The sequence below is a fragment of the Phaenicophaeus curvirostris genome, chromosome 19, assembly GCF_032191515.1.
Source record: "Phaenicophaeus curvirostris isolate KB17595 chromosome 19, BPBGC_Pcur_1.0, whole genome shotgun sequence".
Lineage (NCBI taxonomy): Eukaryota > Metazoa > Chordata > Aves > Cuculiformes > Cuculidae > Phaenicophaeus > Phaenicophaeus curvirostris.
This window is the reverse complement of record NC_091410.1, coordinates 1,230,614-1,245,383: the sequence shown is the minus strand read 5'-3', so window position 1 is coordinate 1,245,383 and position 14,770 is coordinate 1,230,614.

Here is a 14,770-nt window from a genome sequence, read left to right as displayed (position 1 = left end):
AGGAAGGCAACGTAAAGCAACGTAAAGCAAGACAATGTAAAGCAACGTTAAGCTACGTAAAGCAAGGCAAGGCAAGGCAACGTAAAGCCAGGCAACGTTAAGCAAAGTAAAGCAAGGCAACCTAAAGCAACGTAAAACAACGTAAAGCAAGGCAACGTAAAGCAACGTAAAGCAAGGCAATGCAAGGCAACGTAAATCAAGGCAACGTAAAGCAACGTAAAGCAACATAAAGCAACGTAAAGCAATGTAAAGCAACGTAAAGCAAGGCAACGTAAAGCAAGGCAACGTAAAGCAACGTAAATCAAGGCAACGGAAAGCAACGTAAAGTAACGTAAAGCAAGGCAACCTAAAGCAACGTAAAGCAAGGCAAGGCAAGGCAAGGTAAAGCAAGGCAACGTAAAGCAACGTAAAGCAAGGCAACGTAAAGCAACGTAAAGCAACGTAAAGCAAGGCAACGTAAAGCAACGTAAATCAAGGCAACGTAAAGCAACGTAAAGCAAGGTAAAGCAACATAAAGCAAAACAACGTAAAGCAACGTAAACCAAGTCAACGTAAAACAAGGTAAAGGAAGTTAAAGCAAGGTGAAGCAACGTAAAGCAAGGCAACCTAAAGCAAGGTAAAGCAAGGTAAAGTAAGGTAAAGCAAGATAAAGGAAGGCAACGTAAAGCAAGGTAAAGCAAGGCAACATAAAGCAAGGTAAAGCAAGGTAAAGCAAGGTAAAGCAAGGCAACGTAAACCAAGGTAAAGCAAGGCAACGTAAAGCAATGTAAAGCAAGGCAACATAAAGCAATGTAAAGCAAGGTAAAGAAAGGCAACGTAAAGCAAGGTAAAGCAATGCAACGTATAGCAAGGTAAAGCAAGGAAATGTAAAGCAAGGTAAATTAAGGTAAAGCAAGGTAAAGCAAGGCAACGTAAAGCAAGATAAACCAAGGTAAAGCAAGGTAAAGCAAGGCAACGTAAAGCAAGGTAAAGCAAGGCAACATAAAGCAAGGTAAAGCAAGGTAAAGCAAGGTAAACCAAGGCAAGTTAAAGCAAGGTAAAACAAGGCAAGGTAAGGCAAGGTAAAGCAAGGCAAGGTAAAGCAAGGTAAACCAAGGCAACGTAAAGCAAGGCAAGGCAAGACAACGTAAAGCAAGTTAAAGCAATGTAAAGCAAGGTAAAGCAAGGCAATGTAAAGCAAGGTAAAGCAAGGCAAGGTAAGACAAGTTAAAGCAAGGCAAGGTAAAGAAATGTAAAGCAAGGCAACGTAAAGCAAGGTAAAGCAAGGCAACATAAAGGAACGTAAACAAGGCAACCTAAAGCAACGTAAAGCAAGGTAAAGCAAGGTAAAGAAAGGTAATGTAAAGCAAGGTAAATGAAGGTAAAGCAAGGTAAAGCAAGGCAACGAAAAGCAAGGTAAAGCAAGGTAAAGCAAGGTAAAGCAATGTAAAGGAAGGCAATGCAAGGCAACGTAAAGCAAGGTAAAGGAAGGTAAAGCAAGGCAAGGTAAAGCAAGGTAAAGCAAGGCAAGGTAAGGCAAGGTAAAGCAAGGCAAGGTAAAGCAAGGTAAAGCAAGGCAAGGTAAGGCAACGTAAAGCAAGGCAAGGCAAGGCAACGTAAAGCAACGTAAAGCAAGGCAACGTAAAGCAAGGTAAAGCAAGGCAACGTAAAACAAGGTAAACCAATGTAAAGCAACGTAAAGCAAGGCAACGTAAAACAAGGTAAAGCAAGGCGAAGCAACGTAAAGCAAGGCAACGTAAAACAAGTTAAAGCAAGGCAAAGCAACGTAAAGCAAGGCAACGTAAAGCAACGTAAAGCAAGGCAACGTAAAACAAGGTAAAGCAAGTTAAAGCAAGGTGAATCAACGTAAATCAAGGCAACGTAAAGCAAGGTAAAGCAAGGTAAAGCAAGGTAAAGCAAGGCAACTTAAAGCAACGTAAAGCAAGGCAACGTAAAACAAGGTAAAGCAAGGTAAAGCAACGTAAAGCAAGGCAACGTAAAACAAATTAAAGCAAGGTAAAGCAACGTAAAGCAAGGCAACGTAAAGCAACTTAAAGCAAGGCAACGTAAAACAAGGTAAAGCAAGTTAAAGCAAGGTGAATCAACGTAAAGCAAGGCAACGTAAAGCAAGGTATTGCAAGGTAAAGCAAGATAAAGCAAGGTAAAACAAGGCAACATATATCAAGGTAAAGCAAGGCAACATAAAGCAAGGTACATCAAGGTAACGTAAAGCAATGTAAAGCAAGGTAAAGCAATGTAAAGCAAGGCAACGTAAGGCAAAGTAAATCAAGTCAACGTAAAGCAAGGCAACATAAAGTAACGTAAAGCAAGGCAACTTAAATTAAGGCAAGGTAAAGCAACGTAAAGCAAGGGAACGTAAAGCAAGGCAACGTAAGGCAACGTAAAGCAACGTAAAGCAAGGCACCGTAAATCAAGGAAACGTATAGCAACGTAAAGCAAGGCAACGTAAAGCAAGGCAACATAAAGCAACGTAAAGCAAGGCAACTTAAAGCAAGGCAACGTAAGGCAACGTAAAGCAACGTAAAGCAAGGCAACGAAAGGCAACGTAAAGCAACGTAAAGCAAGGCAACGTAAAGCAAGGCAACGTAAAGCAACGTAAAGCAAGGCAACGTAAAGCAACGTAAAGCAAGGCAACCTAATGTAAGGCAAGGTAAAGCAAGTCAAAGTAAAGCAACCTAAAGTAAGGCAACGTTAAGCAATGTAAAGCAAGGCAAGGCAAGGCAACGTAAAGCAAGGCAAGGCAAGGAAACGTAAAGCAAGGCAACGTTAAGCAATGTAAAGCAAGGCAAGGCAAGGAAATGTAAAGCAAGGCAAGGCAAGGCAACGTAAAGCAAGGCAACGTAAAGCAAGGGAACGTAAAGTAGCATAAAGCAAGGCAACGTAAAGCAACGTAAAGCAAGGCAACGTAAATCAACGTAAAGCAACGTAAAGCAAGGCAACGTAAATCAACGTAAAGCAACGTAAAGCAAGGCAACGTTAAGCAAGGCAACGTAAAGCAACGTAAAGGAAGGCAACGTAAAGCAAGGCACCGTAAGGAAACATAAAGCAAGGCAACGTAAAGCAACGTAAAGCAAGGCAAGGTAAAGCAAGGCAACGTAAAGCAACGTAAAGCAAGGCAACGTAAAGCAAGGCAACGTAAGGCAACGTAAAGCAAGGCAACGTAAAGCAACGTAAAGTAAGGCAACGTAAACAAGGCAACGTAAAGCAACGTAAAGCAAGGCAACGTAAAGCAACATAAAGCAAGGCAACGTAAAGCAAGGCAACGTAAAGCAACGTAAAGCAAGGAAACGTAAAGCAAGGCAAAGTAAAGCAAGGTAACATAAAGCAACATAAAGCAAGGCAACGTAAAGCAACGTAAAGCAAGGCAACATAAACAAGGCAACGTAAAGCAACGTAAAGCAAGGCAACGTAAAGTAAGGCAACGTAAAGCAACGTAAAGCAAGGCAACGTAGAGCAACGTAAAGGAAGGCAACGTAAAGCAAGGTAAAGCAACGTAAAGCAAGGCAACGTGAAGCAACCTAAAGCAAGGCAACGTAAAACAAGGTAAAGCAAGGTAAAGCAAAGTAAAGCAAGGCAACGTAAAGCAACGTAAAGCAAGGCAACGTAAAACAAGGTAAAGCAAGGTAAAGCAAGGCAACATAAAGCAACGTAAAGCAAGGCAACGTAAAACAACGTAAAGCAAGGTAAAGCTAGGTAAAGGAAGGTAAAACAAGGCAACGTAAATCAAGGTATAGCAAGGCAAAATAAAGCATGGTAAAGCAAGGTAAAGCAAGGTAAAGCAAGGCAACGTAAAGCAAGGTAAAGCAAGGCAAGGTAAGGCAAGATAAAGCAAGGCAAGGTAAGGCAAGGTAAAGCAAGGGAAGGTAAAGCAAGGTAAAGCAAGGCAACTTAAAGCAAGGCAACGTAAAGCAAGGCAACGTAAACCAATGTAAAGGAAGGCAACGTAAAGCAAGGCAACGTAAAGCAAGGTAAAGCAAGGCAACGTAAAGCAAGGCAAGGCAAGGCAACGTAAAGCAACGTAAAGCAAGGCAACGTAAAACAAGGTAAAGCAAGGCAATTTAAGGCAAGGTAAAGCAAGGCAAGGTAAAGCAACGTAAAGCAAAGCAACGTAAAGCAAGGCAAGGCAAGACAACGTAAAGCAATGTAAAGCAAGGCAACGTAAAGCAAGGTAAAGCAAGGCAATGTAAAGCAAGGTAAAGCAAGGTAAAGCAAGGCAACGTAAAGCAAGGTAAAGCAAGGCAACGTAAAGCAACGTAAAGCAAGGTAAAGCAAGGTAACGCAAGGAAACGTAAAGCAAGGTAAAACAAGCCATGGTAAGGCAAGGTAAAGCAAGGCAAGGTAAAGAAATGTAAAGCAAGGCAACGTAAAGCAAGGATAGGCAAGGCAACGTAAAACAAGGTAAAGCAAGGTAAAGCAAGGCAACGTAAAGCAACGTAAACAAAGGCAACGTAAAGGAAGGCAACGTAAAACAAGGTAAACCAAGGTGAAGCAACGTAAAGCAAGGCAACGTAAAGCAAGGTAAAGCAAGTTAAAGCAACGTAAAGCAAGGCAACGTAAAACAAGTTAAAGCAAGGTAAAGCAACGTAAACAAGGCAACGTAAAGCAACGTAAAGCAAGGCAACGTAAAACAAGGTAAAGCAAGTTAAAGCAAGGTGAATCAACGTAAAGCAAGGCAACGTAAAGCAAGGTAAAGCAAGGTAAAGCAAGGTAAAGCAAGGCAACATACAGCTAGGTAAAGCAAGGCAACATAAAGCAAGGTAAATCAAGGCAACGTAAAGCAAGGTAAAGCAAGGCAACGTAAAGCAAGGAAAAGCAAGGCAACATAAAGCAAGTTAAAGCAAGGTAAAGCAAGGTAAAGCAAGGCAAGGTAAAGCAAGGCAAGGTAAGACAAGTTAAAGCAAGGCAAGGTAAAGAAATGTAAAGCAAGGCAACGTAAAGCAAGGTAAAGCAAGGCAACATAAAGGAACGTAAAGCAAGGGAACCTAAAGCAACGTAAAGCAAGGTAAAGCAAGGTAAAGAAAGGCAACGTAAAGCAAGGTAAAGATAGGCAACGTATAGCAAGGTAAAGCAAGGCAATGTAAAGCAAGGTAAATCAATGTAAAGCAAGGTAAAGCAAGGCAACGTATAGCAAGGTAAAGCAAGGCAATGTAAAGCAAGGTAAATCAAGGTAAAGCAAGGTAAAGCAAGGCAACGAAAAGCAAGGTAAAGCAAGGTAAAGCAAGGTAAAGCAATGTAAAGGAAGGCAATGCAAGGCAACGTAAAGCAAGGTAAAGCAAGGCAAGGTAAGGCAAGGTAAAGCAAGGCAAGGTAAAGCAAGGTAAAGCAAGGCAAGGTAAGGCAACGTAAAGCAAGGCAAGGCAAGGCAACGTAAAGCAACGTAAAGCAAGGCAACGTAAAGCAACGTAAAGCAAGGCAACGTAAAACAAGGTAAAGCAACGTAAATGAAGGCAACGTAAAGCAACGTAAAACAAGGCAACGTAAAACAAGGTAAACCAAGGTAAAGCAACGTAAAGCAAGGCAAAGTAAAACAAGGTAAAGCAAGGCAAAGCAACGTAAAGCAAGGCAACGTAAAGCAACGTAAAGCAAGGCAACGTAAAACAAGGTAAAGCAAGTTAAAGCAAAGTGAATCAACGTAAATCAAGGCAACGTAAAGCAAGGTAAAGCAAGGTAAAGCAAGGTAAAGCAAGGCAACTTAAAGATACGTAAATCAAGGCAACGTAAAACAAGGTAAAGCAAGGTAGAGCAACGTAAAGCAAGGCAACGTAAAACAAATTAAAGCAAGGTAAAGCAACGTAAATCAAGGCAAAGTAAAGCAACGTTAAGCAAGGCAACGTAAAACAAGGTAAAGCAAGTTAAAGCAAGGTGAATCAACGTAAAGCAAGGCAACGTAAAGCAAGGTAAAGCAAGGTAAAGCAAGATAAAGCAAGGTAAAACAAGGCAAAATATATCAAGGTAAAGCAAGGCAACGTAAAGCAAGGCAAGGCAAGGCAACGTAAAGCAAGGCAACGTAAAGCAACGTAAAGCAAGGCAACGTAAAGCAACGTAAAGCACGGCAACGTAAAGCAACGTAAAGCAAGGCAACGTAAATCAACGTAAAGCAACGTAAAGCAAGGCAACGTTAAGCAAGGCAACGTAAAGCAACGCAAAGGAAGGCAACGTAAAGTAAGGCAAAGTAAGGCAACGTAAAGCAAGTCAAATTAAAGCAACGTAAAGCAAGGCAACGTAAAGCAAGGCACCGTAAGGAAAAATAAAGCAAGGCAACGTAAAGCAACGTAAAGCAAGGCAAGGTAAAGCAAGGCAACGTAAAGCAACGTAAAGCAAGGTAACGTAAAGCAAGGCAACGTAAAGCATCGTAAAGCAAGGCAACTTAAAGCAACGTAAAGCAAGACAACGTAAAGCAAGGCAACGTAAGGCAAAGTAAAGCAAGGCAACGTAAAGCAACGTAAAGCAAGGCAACGAAAAGCAAGGCAACGTAAAGCAACGTAAATCAAGGCAACGTAACGCAAGGCAACGTAAGGCAACGTAAATCAAGGCAACGTAAAGAAACGTAAAGCAAGGCAACGTAAACAAGGTAATGTAAAGCAACGTAAAGCAAGGCAACGTAAAGCAGCATAAGGCAAGGCAACGTAAAGCAAGGCAACGTAAAGCAAGGCAACGTAAAGCAACGTAGAGCAAGGAAACGTAAAGTAAGGCAACGTAAAGCAAGGCAACATAAAGCAACGTAAAGCAAGGCAACGTAAAGAAAGGCAAGGCAACGTAAATCAAGGCAAGGTAAAGCAACATAAAGCAAGGCAACTTAAAGCAACATAAAGCAAGGCAAGGCAAGGCAACGTAAATCAAGGCAACGTAAAACAACGTAAAGCAAGGCAACGTAAAACAACGTAAAGCAAGGCAAGGCAAGGCAACGTAAAGCAAGGCAACGTAAAGCAACATAAAGCAAGGCAACGTAAAGCAACGGAAAACAAGTCAAGGCAACGTAAAGCAAGGCAACGTAAATCAACGTAAAGCAAGGCAACGTAAAGCAACGTAAAGCAAGGCAAGGCAAGGCAACGTAAAGCAAGGCAACGTAATTAACGTAAAGCAAGGCAACGTAAAGCAAGGCAACCTAAAGCAACGTAAAGTAACGTAAAGCAAGGCAACGTAAAGCAAGGCAACCTAAAGCAACGTAAAGTAAGGCAACGTAAATAAGGCAACGTAAAGCAACGTAAAGCAAGGCAACGTAAAGCAAGGAACGTAAAGTAAGGAAACGTAAAGCAACATAAATTAAGGCAAGGTAAAGCAAGGCAACGTAAAGCAAGGCAACGTAAAGCAACGTAAAGCACGGCAACATAAAGCAAGGCAACGTAAAGCAACGTAAAGCAAGGCAACGTAAAGTAAGGCAACGTAAAGCAACGTAAAGCAATGCAACGTAAAGCAAGGCAACGTAAAGCAATGTAAAGCAAGGCAACGTAAAGCAACGTGAAACAAGGCTAGGAAAGGCAACATAAAGCAAGGCAATGTAAAGCAACGTAAAGCAAGACAACTTAAAGCAACGTAAATCAAGGCAAGGCAAGGCAACGTAAAGCAAGACAACGTAAAGCAACGTAAAGCAAGGCAACTTAAAGCAACGTAAAGCAAGGCAAGGCAAGGCAACGTAAAGCAAGGCAACGTAAATCAACGTAAAGCAAGGCAACGTAAAGCAAGGCAATGTAAAGCAACGTAAAGCAAGGCAACGTAAAGCAAGGTAAATCAAGGCAAGCCAAGGAAACGTAAAGCAAGGCAACATAAAGCAACTTAAAGCAAGGAAACGTAAAGCAAGGCAACATAAAGCAACTTAAAGCAAAGCAACGTAAAGCAAGGCAATGAAAAGCAACGTAAAGCAAGGCAACTTAAAGCAAAGTAAATCAAGGCAAGCCAAGGCAAAGTAAAGCAAGGCAACATAAAGCAACTTAAAGCAAAGCAACGTAAAGCAAGGCAATGTAAAGCAACGTAAAGCAAGGCAACGTAAAGCAAGGTAAAGCAACGTAAAGCAAGGCAACGTGAAGCAACCTAAAGGAAGGCAACGTAAAACAAGGTAAACCAAGGTAAAGCAACGTAAAGCAAGGCAACGTAAAACAAGGTAAAGCAAGGCAAAGCAACGTAAAGCAAGGCAACGTAAAACAAGGTAAAGCAAGGCAAAGCAACGTAAAGCAAGGCAACGTAAAGCAACGTAAATCAAGGCAACGTAAAACAAGGTAAAGCAAGTTAAAGCAAGGTAAAGCAAGGCAACTTAAAGCAAGGTAAAGCAAGGCAACGTAAAACAAGGTAAAGCAAGGTAAAGCAACGTAAAGCAAGGCAACGTAAAACAAATTAAAGCAAGGTAAAGCAACGTAAAGCAAGGCAACGTAATGCAACGTAAAGCAAGGCAACGTAAAACAAGGTAAAGCAAGTTAAAGCAAGGTGAATCAACGTAAAGCAAGGCAACGTAAAGCAGGGTAAAGCAAGGTAAAGCAAGATAAAGCAAGGTAAAACAAGGCAAAATATATCAAGGTAAAGCAAGGCAACGTAAAGCAAGGCAAGGCAAGGCAACGTAAAGCAAGGCAACGTAAAGCAACGTAAAGCAAGGCAACGTAAAGCAAGGCAACGTAAAGCAACGTAAAGCAAGGCAACGTAAAGCAACGTAAAGCAAGGCAACGTAAATCAACGTAAATCAACGTAAAGCAAGGCAACGTTAAGCAAGGCAACGTAAAGCAACGCAAAGGAAGGCAACGTAAAGTAAGGCAAAGTAAGGCAACGTAAAGCAAGTCAAAGTAAAGCAACGTAAAGCAAGGCAACGTAAAGCAAGTCACCGTAAAGCAAGGCACCGTAAGGAAACATAAAGCAAGGCAACGTAAAGCAACGTAAAGCAAGGCAAGGTAAAGCAAGGCAACGTAAAGCAACGTAAAGCAAGGTAACGTAAAGCAAGGCAACGTAAAGCAACGTAAAGCAAAGCAACGTAAAGCAACGTAAAGCAAGACAACGTAAAGCAAGGCAACGTAAGGCAAAGTAAAGGAAGGCAACGTAAAGTTACGTAAAGCAAGGCAACGTAAAGTAATGCTACGTAAAGCAACGTAAATCAAGGCAACGTAACGCAATGCAACGTAAGGCAACGTAAATCAAGGCAACGTAAAGCAACGTAAAGCAAGGCAACGTAAACAAGGTAACGTAAAGCAACGTAAAGAAAGGCAACGTAAAGCAACATAAAGCAAGGCAACGTAAAGCAAGGCAACGTAAAGCAACGTAGAGCAAGGAAACGTAGAGCAAGGCAACGTAAAGCAAGGCAACATAAAGCAACGTAAAGCAAGGCAACGTAAAGCAAGGCAAGGCAACCTAAATCAAGGCAAGGTAAAGCAACATAAAGCAAGGCAACTTAAAGCAAAATAAAGCAAGGCAAGGCAAGGCAACGTAAATCAAGGCAACGTAAAACAACGTAAAGCAAGGCAAGGCAACGTAAAGCAAGGCAACGTAAAGCAACATAAAGCAAGGCAACGTAAAGCAACGGAAAACAAGTCTAGGCAACGTAAAGCAAGGCAACGTAAATCAACGTAAAGCAAGGCAAAGTAAAGCAACGTAAAGCAAGGCAAGGCAAGGCAACGTAAAGCAAGGCAACGTAAAGTAACGTAAAGCAAGGCAACGTAAAGCAAGGCAACCTAAAGCAACGTAAAGTAAGGCAACGTAAATAAGGCAACGTAAAGCAACGTAAAGCAAGGCAACGTAAAGCAAGGCAACGTAAAGCAACATAAAGCAAGGCAACGAAAAGCAACGGAAAACAAGTCAAGGCAACGTAAAGCAAGGCAACGTAAATCAACGTAAAGCAAGGCAAAGTAAAGCAACGTAAAGCAAGGCAAGGCAAGGCAACGTAAAGCAAGGCAACGTAAAGTAACGTAAAGCAAGGCAACGTAAAGCAAGGCAACCTAAAGCAACGTAAAGTAAGGCAACGTAAATAAGGCAACGTAAAGCAACGTAAAGCAAGGCAACGTAAAGCAAGGAACGTAAAGTAAGGAAACGTAAAGCAACATAAAGTAAGGCAAGGTAAAGCAAGGCAACGTAAAGCAAGGCAACGTAATGCAACGTAAAGCAAGGCAACGTAAAACAAGGTAAAGCAAGGTAAGGCAAGCGAACGTAAAGCAACGTAAAGCAAGGTAACGTAAAAGAAGGTAAAGCAACGTAAAGCAAGGCAACGTAAAGGAACGTAAAGCAAGGCAACGTAAAACAAGGTAAAGCAAGGTAAATCAAGGTAAAGCAAGGTAAAGCAAGGCAAAATAAATCAACGTAAAGCAAGGCAACGTAAAGCAACGTAAAGCAAGGCAACGTAAAACAAGATAAAGGAAGGTAAAGAAAGGTAAAGCAAGGTAAAGCAAGGCAACGTAAAGCAAGGTAAAGCAAGGCAACGTAAAACAAGGTAAAGCAAGGTAAAGCAAGGTAAAACAAGGTAAAGCAAGGTAATGCATGGTAAAGCAAAATAAAGCAAGGCAACATAAAGCAACGTAAAGTAAGGCAACGTAAAAAAAGGTAAAGCAATGTAAAGCAACGTAAAGCAAGGCAACGTAAAGCAACATAAAGCAAGGCAACGTAAAACAAGGTAAAGCAAGGTAAAGCAAAGTAAAGCAAGGCAACGTAAAGCAACGTAAAGCAAGGCAACGTAAAACAAGGTAAAGCAAGGTAAAGCAAAGTAAAGCAAGGCAACGTAAAGCAACGTAAAGCAAGGCAACGTAAAACAAGGTAATGCAAGGTAAAGCACGGTAATGCAACGTAAAGCAAGGCAAGGTAAAGCAAGGTAAAGCAAGGTGAAGCAACGTTAAGCAAGGCAACTTAAAGCAACGTAAAGCAAGGCAACGTAAAACAAGGTAAAGCAAGGTAAAGCAACGTAAAGCAAGGCAACATAAAACAAGGTAAAGCAAGGTAAAGTAACGTAAAGCAAGGCAACGTAAAGCAACGAAAAGCAAGGCAACGTAAAATAAGGTAAAGGAAGGTAAAGAAAGGCAACGTAAAGCAACGTAAAGCAAGGCAACGTAAAGCAAGGCAATGTAAGGGAACATAAAGCAAGGCAACGTAAAGTAAGGCAACATAAAGCAACGTAAAGCAAGGAAACTTAATGCAACGTAAAGAAAGGCAAGGCAACGTAAAGCAACGTAAAGCAAGGCAACGTAAAGCAAGGCAACGTAAAGCAACGTAAAGCAAGGCAAAGTAAAATAAGGCAAAGTAAAGCAAGGCAACGTAAAATAAGGCAACGTAAAGCAAGGCAACATAAAGCAACGTAAAGCAAGGCAAGGCAAGCCAACGTAAAACAACGTAAAGCAAGGCAAAGTAAAGGAAGGCAAGGCAAGGCAACGTAAAGAAATGCAACGTAAAGTAACGTAAAGCAAGGCAAGGCAAGGCAACGTAAAGCAAGGAAACGTAAAGCAACGTAAAGCAAGGCAACGTAAATCAAGACAAGGCAACGTAAAGCAAGGCAACTTAAACAAGGGAAGGAAAGGCAAAGTAAAGCAAGGCAACGTAAAGTAAGGCAAGGAAAGGCAAAGTAAAGCAAGGCAACGTAAAACAATGTAAAGCAAGGTAAACCAACGTAAAGCAAGGCAACGTAAAACAAGTTAAAGCAAGGTAAAGCAACGTAAAGCAAGGCAACGTAAAGCAACGTAAAGCAAGGCAACGTAAAACAAGGTAAAGCAAGTTAAAGCAAGGTGAATCAACGTAAAGCAAGGCAACGTAAAGCAAGGAAAAGCAAGGTAAAGCAAGGTAAAGCAAGGTAAAGGAAAGTAAAGCAAGGCAATGTAAAGCAAGGTAAAGCAAGGCAACGTAAAGCAACGTAAAGCAACGTAAAGCAACGTAAAGCAAGGCAACGTAAACAAACGTAAAGCAAGGCAACGTAAAGCAACGTAAAGCAATGTAAAGGAAGGCAACGTAAAGCAACGTAAAGCAAGGCAACGTAAAGCAACGTAAAGCAACGTAAAGCAAGGCAACGTAAAGCAATGCAATGTAAAGCAACGTAAAGCAAGGCAACGTAAAGCAACGTAAACCAAGGCAACGTAAAGCAAGGCAACATAAAGCAACGTAAAGCAAGGCAACTTAAAGAAACTTAAAGCAAGGCAACTTAAAGCAACGTAAAGCAAGGCAACTTAAAGCAACGTAAAGCAAGGCATCGTAAAGCAAGTCAAGGTAAAGCAACGTAAAGCAAGGCAACGTAAAGCAACGTAAAGCAAGGCAAGGCAACGTAAAGCAAGGTAATGTAAAGCAACGTAAAGCAAGGCAACTTAAAACAACGTAAATGAAGGCAACGTAAAGCAACGTAAAGCAAGGCAAGGCGACGTAAATCAAGGCAACGTAAAGCAACGTAAATCAAGTTAACTTAAATCAAGGCAAGGCAAGGTAATATAAAACAAGGCAACGTAAAGCAAGACAATGTAAAGCAACGTAAAGCTACGTAAAGCAAGGCAAGGGAAGGCAACGTAAAGCCAGGCAACGTAAAGCAAAGTAAAGCAAGGCAACCTAAAGCAACGTAAAGCAAAGTAAAGCAAGGCAACGTAAAGCAACGTAAAGCAACATAAAGCAAGGCAATTCAAGGCAACGTAAAGCAAGGCAACGTAAAGCAACGTAAAGCAACGTAAAGCAACGTAAAGCAAGGCAACGTAAAGCAACGTAAAGCAACATAAAGCAAGGCAACGTAAAGCAACGTAAAGCAAGGCAACGGAAAGCAACTTTAAGTAACGTAAAGCAAGGCAACGTAAAGCAACGTAAAGCAAGGCAAGGCAAGGCAACGTAAAGCAAGGCAACGTAAAGCAACGTAAAGCAACGTAAAGCAACGTAAAGCAAGTTAAATCAACGTAAAGCAAGGCAACGTAAAGCAACGTAAAGCAAGGCAACGTAAAGCAAGGTAAAGCAACATAAAGCAAAGCAACGTAAAGCAACATAAAGCAAGTCAAGGTAAAACAAGGTAAAGGAAGGTAAAGCAAGGTGAAGCAACGTAAAGCAAGGCAACGTAAAGCAAGGTAAAGCAAGGAAAAGCAAGGTAAAGCAAGAGAAAGCAAGGCAACGTAAAGCAAGGTAAAGCAAGAGAAAGCAAGGCAACGTAAAGCATGGTAAAGCAAGGCAACATAAAGCAAGGTAAAGCAAGGCAACGTAAAGCAAGGTAAAGCAAGGTAAAGCAAGGCAACGTAAAGCAAGGTAAAGCAAGGCAACATAAAGCAACGTAAAGGAAGGAAACCTAAAGCAACGTAAAGCAAGGCAAAGCAAGGTAAAGAAAGGCAACGTAAAGCAAGGTAAAGCAAGGCAACGTATAGCAAGGTAAAGCAAGGCAATGTAAAGCAAGGTAAATCAATGTAAAGCAAGTAAAGCAAGGCAACGTAAAGCAAGGTAAAGCAAAGTAAAGCAAGGTAAAGCAAGGCAACTTAAAGCAAGGTAAAGCAAGGTAAAGCAAGGTAAAGCATGCAAGGTAAAGCAAGGTAAAGCAAGGCAAGTTAAGGCAAGGTAAAGCAAGGCAAGGTAAAGGAGGGTAAAGCAAGGCAACGTAAAGCAAGGCAAGGCAAGGCAACGTAAAGCAACGTAAAGCAAGGCAACGTAAAGCAACGTAAAGCAAGCAACGTAAAACAAGGTAAACCAAGGTAAAGCAACGTAAAGCAAGGCAACGTAAAACAAGGTAAAGCAAGGTAAAGCAACGTAAAGCAAGGCAACGTAAAACAAGGTAAAGCAAGTTAAAGCAAGGTGAATCAACGTAAAGCAAGGCAACGTAAAGCAAGGTAAATCAAGGTAAAGCAAGGTAAAGAATGGCAACATATAGCAAGGTAAAGCAAGGGAACAAAAAGCAAGGTAAATCAAGGCAACATAAAGCAAGGTAAAGCAAGGTAAAACAAGGTAAAGCAAGCTAAAGCAACGTAAAGCAAGGCAACGTAAAGCAAGGTAAAGCAAGGCAATGTAAAGCAAGGTAAAGCAAGGAAACGTAAAGCAATGTAAAGCAAGGTAAAGCAAGGCAACGTAAAGCAAGGTAAAGCAAGGCAACGTAAAGCAAGGTAAAGCAAGGTAAAGCAAGGCAACGTAAAGCAAGGTAAAGCAAGGTAAAGCAAGGCAACGTAAAGCAAGGCAACGTAAAGCAAGGTAAAGCAAGGTAAAGCAAGGCAACGTAAAGCAAGGTAAAGCAAGGTAAAACAAGGCAAGGTAAAGCAAGTAAAGCAAGGCAACATAAAGCAAGTTAAAGCAAGGTAAAGCAAGGTAAAGCAAGGTAAAGCAAGGCAAGGTAAAGCAAGGTAAAGCAAGGCAAGGATAAAACAAGGTAAAGCAAGGCAAGGTAAAGAAAGGTAAATCAAGGCAACGTAAAGCAAGGCAAGGCAAGGCAACGTAAAGCAACGTAAAGCAAGGCAACTTAAAGCAAGGTAAAGCAAGGTAAAGCAAGGGAATGTAAGGCAAGGTAAAGCAAGGCAAGGTAAAGCAAGGTAAAGAAAGGTAAAGCAAGGCAAGGTAAAGCAAGGTAAAGAAAGGTAAAGCAAGGCAAGGTAAAGCAAGGTAAATCAAGGCAACATAAAGCAAGTTAAAGCAAGGTAAAGCAAGGTAAAGCAAGGTAAAGCCTGGCAAGGTAAAGCAAGGTAAAGCAAGGCAAGGATAAGACAAGGTAAAGCAAGGCAAGGTAAAGAAAGGTAAATCAAGGCAACGTAAAGCAAGGCAAGGCAACGTAAAGCAAGGTAAAGCAAGGCAACGTAAAGCAAGGTAAAGGAAGGCAACGTCAAGTAACGTAAATCAAGGCAAATTAAAACAAGGTAAAGCAAGGTAAAGAAAGGTAAAGCAA